Source organism: Chenopodium album, chromosome 27 (genome assembly GCF_948465745.1).
Source record: "Chenopodium album chromosome 27, dcCheAlbu1.1, whole genome shotgun sequence".
Taxonomy (NCBI): Eukaryota; Viridiplantae; Streptophyta; class Magnoliopsida; order Caryophyllales; family Amaranthaceae; genus Chenopodium; species Chenopodium album.
The window spans coordinates 30,400,292-30,410,856 of record NC_137860.1 but is presented as its reverse complement, the minus strand read 5'-3'; the positions used below and the strand labels follow the sequence as shown (position 1 = coordinate 30,410,856).

Sequence of the window (10,565 nt, the reverse complement as noted above, 5' to 3'; positions counted from 1 at the left end):
ATCTCCACAATTTCGACAGTGATGCTAGACAAGAAAAACATGGGTGAGTCAAAATCCACCATTTTATTTTCAACAAAAGGCATGCCAAGTAACACAAGAAACCACAATCCTTCAAACTTGGTAAATAACATACCCTACGGTTGAAGGCAATAAAATCTCCTCCACATCCAGTACACTTGGATACAGCTTCATCAGGAACCTAATATAACGTGCAAATAAACAACTATAAGATAAAAGCTCTCTCAAAATAAGCAATAATAAACAGATAGTATAAGGTGATACAAAAGGCATAAGGAGCCAGCAATGCTACCATTGCCTTTGCTTTTCCCATTTTACAATTTATTCATCCATTAAAAATACGTAGACCAAGCAACAAGCTTATTAGCAAGTACATACCAGTATGCAACAATATCATGCAGACAAATCAGCACAAATTTCAAGAGGGGGTTCGATTACATAATAACAAAGACTGGCCCGTAAAATGGCAAGAATAAGTGACATAATATAAGTGTATTTAATCTATTTGTATCAGAATTAGTACATATGTTACACATAATTTTTCACATCAAACCTAAATAGAATGCCATGTGTATTTTAATCTAGCATAATCAGTGATTATGAATTCCGGAACAAACTTAAAGCCAATGGTAACATATACTTGGTGTCATTTGATATTAGAATTCTAGTACAAGTTCTTTAGAGACTGCTGCACACTGGTAAAACAGGATCTGATAAAACATGTAGCAACCCCTAGCTGTTAAACAAGCCCTGAAACCGATAGAACCTGAAAAGTCGACTGGATCTAGTACAAAGGTAAACAAGCCCAGGAACCATACACCACATTCAAACGCAAGTTGTGGCAACTCCTAGCTGATATGTTCAAAGCACAAGCAGGCAACATATTAGAAGAAGCAAGAAAGAATCAGAAACAAATAAAGATGCATTGGCACCCACAATACAGAGGGGCAACACAGTATGGCTCAAGCCAACTATCGTAGCCACGTCTGTCTCATCTGATAAATGCAGGTAGAGCATAGAACAGCAGATGCATGTTCAAGAGAAAAACACCACAGAAACAGTTAATGTAAACTAACAAAGATGCATTTGACAACTGAGTTCACAACTTCACCCTTAGCAACTAGCAGAGTCAAAGTCAGCTAAAATATGGATAGATTAATACTTTATAATCCCATTCAACTACAAAAGGTTCATCCACGAATGAGTTCACCCTAAGGTAGGTATTACAAAGCAAAGGTAGGATAATTACGGCTAATACACACTAAGAAACTATAATTATGGGTGCACCGAGTCTGTATAGCAGCCTAGATAGTTGAATTGAAAATTTTAAAATCACAAAAGGAAATAAGTAACCATCTCTAGAGTCGCATGAAAATAGAGAAGTGGTAATTATGAAAAGTTCTGGCTGCCTATTGATTTTGTTGCGCTTGAAAACAGCATCAAGTTCTGCAGGAACAGAAAGGCCTACTTCTTTCAGTAAGAGCTGTCACAATTTTATTTTGACTGTGTCTGTGAGAAAGAGGAGCAAGAAGGACAGGAGTCAAGGAGGTTAACGAGCGTAGCCATGGAAGTAAATTACTCACTCCATGGTTTTTTTTCTCATGAGAAATCTTAAAATGCTAGTAACATTAGATGCTTAGCAGATCACCCCTTCCCTAGTTGAAACCAGTCCATCTTTTCTCCCACGAGGCCATGATTGCAGGCAGAGTTTTAGAAGAATTTTTTTTACAGTAACATTTTTCTGGTTCCCAATCCATCAAAAAAGCAAATGCATTTAGAAAGAATTCTATTAGACCTTAAACCTCACAGAAAATTCAATCCACCTAGATATAGGAAAGGTTGTTACAGGAAAGAAACTGCATCAGAGTATCACAGTACACAGGTTGAAGCACACTTTCTTTAAGCATGAAATCATCAAAGCTCTACGTAATAAACACAGATTCCAAGGTTCAATTCAAAGGAACAATTATGAGATTTCCATCGTTCAGCTACCAGAATATGGTTCAATATCTTCTAAGATGAAGATACAAGGCAGTTAAAAGAGGTTAAATAAGGTATTTACTTGATCATAATTGCATTTTCCCTCTGAACTAACACCAAAGGCTGTGATAGACCCAAAAGTTGGCACGAAAGTAAACCAAAAAAATGCCTCAATGCATCCCAGGCTCTACCAACAATTAAGTTAGGCTTGAAGCTAGAACGTGACCTGTGACTACTAAAACCAGAGCTCGGGGTGTGGATACTAGATCGGTGGCCAAAGTAAACAATATTGTGTCCAGATGATCGGCTAAACGGCTAATATTACTAGCATTTCTAGTTGACACCCAAGTCAACATAAGGAAGTCATTAAGAGACCTTTCATCTAGAGATCTTCAATTTGTCTATTCTCCATAGTCAAGGTCAATGTCTAATCTAACAGCTTTGATAAATGAAAAGTCAAAATCTTTCATCCAGTGCATACAAAACATCAAAAGACTTGAGTATAAAAACTCTGACGTCGAACTTCACCTCCGGAAACTTGCATTCAAAAAGATACAGATATACCCAATATAAAAGCTTCTAAAAGACTTTAAACATATCAACAAACCAGACAGTTCTTGTATGAAAAGCAACACCCAAACTGCATATTTTAACACAACCAAAACATCTAATGTAATCCAACTGAGAGAGAGAAAACGGAGATTCGATTATAACAACATTAAGAACATTATAAAAGTTCAAAACAAAGTGGACATCCGTACCAGCATTCTGGCTCAAGTGATTAGGCAGATTTTGGTGGGAAAACTACATCCCTTTCCTTATTGTGTGGCAACATTCACAACAGCATACCCCAAGTACTCTGCACACTTATTTCATATCAAGTTTATACAAATTATTACCAAGAAAACTCATAAATTGCAGAATAAATTAGGAATATTTGGGCATTTGACTTTCTTGGAGAATTAAACTGCAAATTAAACATATGATCAAGACTTCAAAAGACCAATATAATCCTATCAAGTTTGTTGGATAAATCCAATTTAGGCCAACATACCATGGTTCGTGCAATGGCAGCCCAATAAAGCTCTGATAACATCATCTGCAATTACCAGCTAAAGCTCCTAACCCACAAGAATTCCCCAAAAGCACAGGACAAGAAGTTAATGAGCTGTTTACTTGTATTGCACGTATCAATTCAAGGCACAAAAACAAGCCAAATCTCCCCTAAATTTCAAAAGCAAAGCCAAAATAATTTATTTTTCTAAAAAATAAGAGGAAATACAAGTTACTCATCTTGAGTAACAACAAATGTAACTCAAGGGGCACGGATATAATTTCGTGCTTTTAAGTTGGGGGTAAAAATGTCCACAGAAGGTTTTTTTTAAAAAGACAAAAAAATTGATAATAAAAAAAATTTGTGTAATATTACAATATATGCCACTTGAATAACAAATTTCGTGACTCAGGATGAGTAACTGGGGTTTGCTCAATAAATAACACCAAAATCCAACTCCAATTATAACAATCAAGAAAACAACTAAAAAATCAATAAAAAGGAATTCCAAAAATACCCCACACTTGGCTGCAACCTCCAATCCTCCATTTGCTACAGTTTAAGCAACGCAAAAGTATGAGTCCATGAAAGAAAACAGGCTGAACTAGCTCCTCAACCAGCCAAGAATCGGGCTACTATTCTCAACCATAATTACTCTGAGAAGAACAAGCCACTATTTTACAATACCCTCCAATTTTACCCTAGTGGTGAAATAACCCCAACCTTGTTGGGTAATATACATTCCAAGTAGCTTTTTGATAACTAAAACAAGAGAATACTCCAATGGACTCAGCAATAGTAATATAATGACACAAGGACTCTCTGGTCCAAGTGTTCCTGTTGCATCATCTATATGACACATACATCTTAAAATGCATTAAGCAGTCATTTAAAGTTTTAGAGCCAATGTTATAATTGAAAGGTGAGAGTGAGGGATAGCTCAAGTGGTTAAAGCTTCCCTCCCGGTTCCAGGAGATCCTGGGATCAATTCTCACCCCCGCCCTTGTGGCTCTCTAAACACCAAAAAAAAAAAAAAAAAATTAATTGAAAGGTGAGATTTAAAATTTTTTTTTTTAAAAAAAAAGGTCTAATAAGCTACATAAGGTTTTATAAATTCAATAAGATCTACTTCGTATTAAGTTTCAGTAAGTTACATAATAGATCTTTATTAAAACCTTATTATTAGACCATGCTAAATTTATTGGAAATGATTAGTCCTGATTGAACTTATTCTAACTTATTGGACCTTATTAAAACTTATTAGATCTTATTAAACCTTATTATTAAATAGGGTTAAAACTGTTTGGTTCGCACCATATCAATAAGTTATAATCAAGTTTAATAATAAGGTTTAATAAGCTTCAATAAGATCCAATAAGTTATAGTAAGTTAAATAAGGTCTAATATGTTCAATTAGGTCTAAGAAGTTTAATAAGGTTCAGTTAAATTCAAATAGGTTCGTGTCCAAAAAGGTGAAGAGAACACACCCATTAATATCAAATTAGTTTAATTATTGTTTTTTTTAAAATTTCCTAGTAAAAGAGCTTATGTTTTGGCGAATTTTGCAGTGAGTTCACCATGTGTCGTACCTAGTTACACTTTTTAAGTTATATAAAATTATAGAATATATTACCTCCGTTACTTATTATTTGCAACGATTTGACATAAAGTAGAGAGGAAAAATGTCTAATCGTTGCAAATAATATGTAACGGAGGTAGTAGTTATTAATTGATTTTTATGACTCGCACGAGTATAAAAGTAACATTTAAGAGACTCATTAATACAGTTGTGAATGTTAACGGACGAAATGTTACATTTAAAATTTTGTTACATTTATATTTTTTTCCTCTAAAATATAGATTAAATTATCAATATATGAACTACGGCGGAGTATAATAATTTTATTCCGTAACTTATTTTTGTACAAACACCATCTGCTTATATTATTCCGTAACTTTTAATAGAAGCTACTTCAATTAGTAAAAGTTAGTAAGTTACCCAACCACTATATTGCCGAATTATTATCATTTTTTTTTTTTAAATGAAATAATGATAACTACCTCAATCTCTAAAAACTATCTTAATGTTACTCAATTAACTCAAAAACTAATGCTAAACACACTCAATTTTTAGCTGTTTATACTTACGTACATTAAAGTCAAGTTCAGTTGGGTTAAGTCTTGATGATATAATTGAATCTAGTTAATCGCAAAATTTCGCGCTATCATCTTGTTGCACTTCTCTTATGTACCGGCGGCGTAATTCAGGTGAATTCAACCCAACATTTCTCTGAAAATCCAAGAAAACTAACCTAATTACGCCAAACATCATGAAAGCTCTGAACTTTGACAATGATGAAAAAGAAAGTTACGATTCCAGTCTTTTTTATGAAGATGACGATGATGATTGTTCTGTCGACGGAATTCAAGATGTTTCCGTCGCTACTTTGTCTTCTTCTAGCACACCCTCTTGCCAGGTACTTTAGGAGAGAGAAAAGTTATCATCTTTTATGCAATTTGATCAAAATTGGAGATTTTAGTATATTGGGTTTCTGGGTGTGTTTAATTTCTTGTAAGTTTCCAAATTGGGGACAAATTGGAGATTTTTAACATCTTTAATGTGTTTGTCTGTGTTTTTTAATTTCTGGTTTTGAAGGGTTTAATTAGGGTTTTTGATGGACAAATTGATCATCAAATTCCTCAATTTAACATTTTTAATGTATTTGTGTTATTTAATTTATGGTTTTCTTGGAAAGGTTTAACTAGGGTTTTTTATGTTACTTGTTAATCATTGTTAAATGCATAATTTCTGAATATCTAATGCTTTTTTTGTGTGGAATTCAGTTGATCATTTCGCTTTTTTAGGGTTAAAATCTTAGTTTTAGGGTTGAAACAGGGGAGTAGTTATTTTGATTGGAAATAAATGTGATTTTTGTCAAATTTGGAATGTAGAATTTCTTTTCTTTAACTTTTTTCTTTCCTTTTTTGGTTATGGACAGGTAATTACAAGGGAGTCACCATTATTAGCACAGGTGATTACTTTTTTGTTTTTGTTTTTGTTCTGTTAGTTATAAATGCTACTTACTAATTGCAGATATGTTTATCTGTTTATTAAGAGGGAGGATTTGCGGAGGGTGATGGACCTGTTATTGGTTAAAGAACACCATGCTCGGACTTTGTTGATTCGTTATCAGTGGAACGTCGATAGGTTATTTACTGTGTTTGTTGAGAAGGGTAAAGCTTACTTATTTGCTGAAGCTGGAGCTACTGTGGTCGAATCTGAACATGATGCTCGCGGCTTATTACCTTTTTCAACTCTCAACTGTAATGTTTGCATTGAAGATGTTCCTTGTAATGAGACAACACGGATGGATTGTGGGCATACTTTCTGCAATAACTGTGAGTAATTTATTGTAGATCGTAATGCACCTCCTGCATCATATGTCCTGCATCATATGTATTTGAAGGATTAATGTTTGTACTTTGTATGTGATGAGTTTTAAGTCATTAGTTACGCTTCTTAGAAAAGGAATGGATTATTAATTGAAATGTGTTTTGATTCAGGTTTAGTAGAAGAAAATACAGATAGCAACTTAAGTTTGTTGAGTCACATTTAGATGCCATGACCTTTTTTTAGTGTAGTATAGCCTGGTCATCTGTAACTATTAGTCGCGTCTGGTGAGCAATGACTCTACTTGGCTTGGATGTTTTTAGTGTGATTAGTCTGTTTTTATTGGGCTTAGAACTTCTTTCGAAATACTTGAGGCTGCATTATTTTTGGTAAACTTTGACCATCATACTCTTATGCTCGCTCTGTGTGTAGAAAGGTTATTTTATCACTCGAAAACATCAGTTCCGTCTTATGTATGATTGAACCATGATGCTAGATATGTGTTTGAAGAGCTAAATGTACTAAACAACTATTTGCCTTTTCTCTGCTTTCAGAGCCAAACATTCCTGTTGAAAAAAACTATTTTATGGATGTTTTAATTTACTCAAGATAGATAGAAAAGAGATTGAACTTTGGAAATTAGAGAATTATTAATGCTTAAGGTTTTTGTCATGGTGCCACCCCCGCCCCCCCCCCCCGGTTCCATTATTATAGGTTGATAGGTATGCTTAGGTTTTTACGCATTTCCTACTGATTTGTTGTCTGATTCCCCTGTATTTGATGCTTCTCCTCTGACCCTAATCTTACTGTAAAATTCTAAAGTGATGCATTTTAATCTGCGTTCATTTTTTGATTCAGGCTGGACTGAGCATTTTATTGTCAAGATAAATGATGGTGATAGTAAGCGGATTAGGTGCATGGCTCACCAATGCAATGCTATATGTGATGAAGGCATTATAAGGAATCTAGTAAGAAAGAGTAAACCTGAACTGGTAGAGAAGTTTGATCATTTTCTTCTTGAATCATATATTGAGGATAATAAAATGGTTAAGTGGTGCCCTAGCATCCCTAATTGTGGTAATGCTATACGTATTATGGATGATGCCTTCTGTGAAGTGGAATGCATATGTGGTTTACAGTTCTGTTTTAAGTGCTTATCTAAAGCTCATTCTCCTTGTTCGTGCTTGATGTGGGAGATGTGGAGCAAGAAATGTAATGAGTCAGACACGTGTGTGTGGATTACTGTCCATACAAAATGCTGCCCATCGTGTGGTAAGGCTGTGGAGAAGAATGGAGGCTGTAACGTTGTTAGATGCATCTGTGGGAGCTTTTTCTGGTGAGACTTGCATTTGTATCACTTGTATTCTTGGCTACTGCAATTCTTTTTCCATTAATGTGACCTTTTCCGTTGTAGTTCCCTTTTTTCTTATCTTCCTCCACTCCTTGCTTGCTTGACTTTGGCTTATGTTTTTATTTTTCTTTATCTTATACATTGCCTTAAGTTGAGATTTGATCCACTGCTTGATTCTTCTGAACAGCTGGACATGCGGTAAAAAATTTCACTACTCTGATCATAGTTGTGCACGTTACAAAGCCAGAGCAGAGGTGCAGGATGGCAAGATTCACCTTCATCGGTACACACACTATTATAGGCATTACAAGGGCCATAAGGATTCCATAAAGCTGGAAGCAAAATTAGAGCAGAGAATAAAACATATGGTGCCAAATTCTCAAGAAAATAATACACACACTCAAGATTTTAGCTGGGTGAAAAATGGAGCCGATAGACTATTTAGGTCTAGACGTATTCTCTCTTACTCATATGTATTTGCTTTCTATATGTTTGGGAATGAGCTCTTCAAGGGTGAGATGACTGAAACAGAAAGAAAAATTAAACAGAATCTTTTTGAAGATCAGCAACAGTAATTAGAAGCTCGAGTTGAGCAGCTCTCTGAGTTGATGGAGAAGCTTATTTACAGTCATACCATAGACATCGCGATAGAAATAAGGATGCAGGTCATTGCATTGACTTATACCATTGATGACCTCTGCAAAAAATTGTAAGTATATACAAAGCACTTCGAATCTAATTGCTGAAAAATAAACAAAAGACTACTTTGTATGAAGTTTGTTGAAGCTGATACCTCCTGTTCCAACTTCATTAATTTGCAGGTATGATTGCATTGGGAATGATTTGTTGGGTTCCCTTCAACAGAATACTCACATAATTGCTCCTTATGAATCAAAGGGACTTGTTCGAGCATCTGATTTTTCTGTTCATGCTGTATCTGATATCCATAATTAGAAGTGTTAATTAGTTTAGCTAGTTCGTGAGCTGAAGACAACAAAGCTCGGCTCAAGAAGCTCATGAACGCTCCTAGTTCTTGAGCTGAACACGACAAAATTTGGCTCAAGAAGCTCGTGAATAGGTTTGATCTTTTTCTTAAAGAAAAAAACTGTTTTATTATATAGGTTATAACATCTAACTTAAATTAACAATAACATAGACGTATTAAACATTGGTGAGAAGCTTAAAAACATAACACAAATATAGAAGCAGCTAGAGGTAATAGGGGAGGAAGTCAAGACTAAGCTGTGCTTATAAGTGCAGCTCCTAGCACACACATTCATCGATGACCAGAAACATAATCTGTTCTCAAATCGCCCCGAAGATCTGTATGTACACATTATGTCTAGGTCTACACTTGAGTCTGCACAAGGTCTGCATCAGCATCCTCTGCACTTTTATAAAGAATGATCAAGCCTGAACTTAAGATATGCAGTAGAGAAATTTCAAATTAGCAATAGTATAGCATCACAGGTAAGCTTATATGGGCTTTATGTGACATTGGCAAAAGCCCATAATTGTATCGGGCCGATCGATATATGGGGCCTGTGTGGGAAGTCTTGAAGTGAGGATCCATGAATCATAACATTCATAAGTATGGTCACCCAAAGTCTAGCTCTTTAATTACTATATATACTCAATTTTCTTCACTTCAATTATCACATAATTATTCAATTGTCTTTAAAATTGGGTCCTACTAATCCATGTCAATGTCAAGATGACCTAGCTTATTTGGATTTTATGATATAGCTTGTCAGTCTCCTTGCACTACACAATGTTGGGAGTAGTATGAACACATACTTCCTCCCTGGTCTAACATAAATCTCAGATCAATTAATTTAGATGATCTGAGTCTAATCTTATAAATATAGGGGTTGCTTTTTAATGATAGCAATCCAAAATTGTAACATAGCAGAGTAATTCTGTGTATTTCAATTGTTTCTTAACTACAAAGTATAAATAAATAACTTTAGTTTTTCTCGACATATCAAAATTATCTTTCTTCGCAAATTGGATAACTCTAGTTATTAGTTCATTTACAAGATAGGTAACTAGGTAAGTAATTGTAAATAGTGTATATTTACTTTACCCTATGACCCCCAAGGGCCCCAACTGTTAGGCTACTTTGCAAATGAATCTAAAATTATGCATATATGGAATTACTCCCTCATTTCCCATTTAAATTTTCTCAAGTGATTTAAACAAAAGCTTTATGGAACAAGATATGTAACTTTACTGTGGGTGATTTTTGTCAAACCTGTCAGTTCAATTTTGTCAATTACTATGGTATTTCTTGTAAATAAACAAGAAATGAACAGTACACAATAGTAGAAGTATAAGATATTTTTATTAGAGAATAATGTATTTCTAACTGGATTGCATAATGCTCATTTAATTTTAGTGGGATGAAAAGCACTAAATATTAACGTGACATAAATTTAAAACTATACTGTACTTTTTTGCCTATGAAACTCGGTTCATTTGACTTTTGCAACTTTTTTTTTTTTGTCCAATTTTGTGCACTAATTATACATCAACTTTGACTTATATTTTTACTTAGGGTTGATCTCAATGTCAATTTTAAAATATCATTTTCTTACTCTTAAAGTCTTAACTAGTAAAATATATAAATGGTCAAATTTATAAGTTGACAAACATGAAACTAAAAATGGTGCAATTATTTACATATTAGATAAATGAAAAAATTAATGATAATATTCATGCTTTGACAAGCATGATGAGAATCAAAATGGTCCAATTATTTCTAAATGGAG

The 10,565-nt window shown here is 34.2% G+C and overlaps 1 pseudogene across 1 annotated transcript; it reads left to right on the top strand.

Moving 5' to 3' along the window:
• Positions 1-5,281: 5,281 nt before the first annotated feature.
• Positions 5,282-8,840, top strand: LOC145620675 (putative E3 ubiquitin-protein ligase ARI1; annotated as a pseudogene). The gene is made up of 6 exons (XR_014108280.1): positions 5,282-5,529; positions 6,052-6,084; positions 6,169-6,451; positions 7,302-7,779; positions 7,982-8,503; positions 8,616-8,840. The product of XR_014108280.1 is annotated as a putative E3 ubiquitin-protein ligase ARI1 (transcript).
• The last annotated feature ends 1,725 nt before the right edge of the window (positions 8,841-10,565 follow it).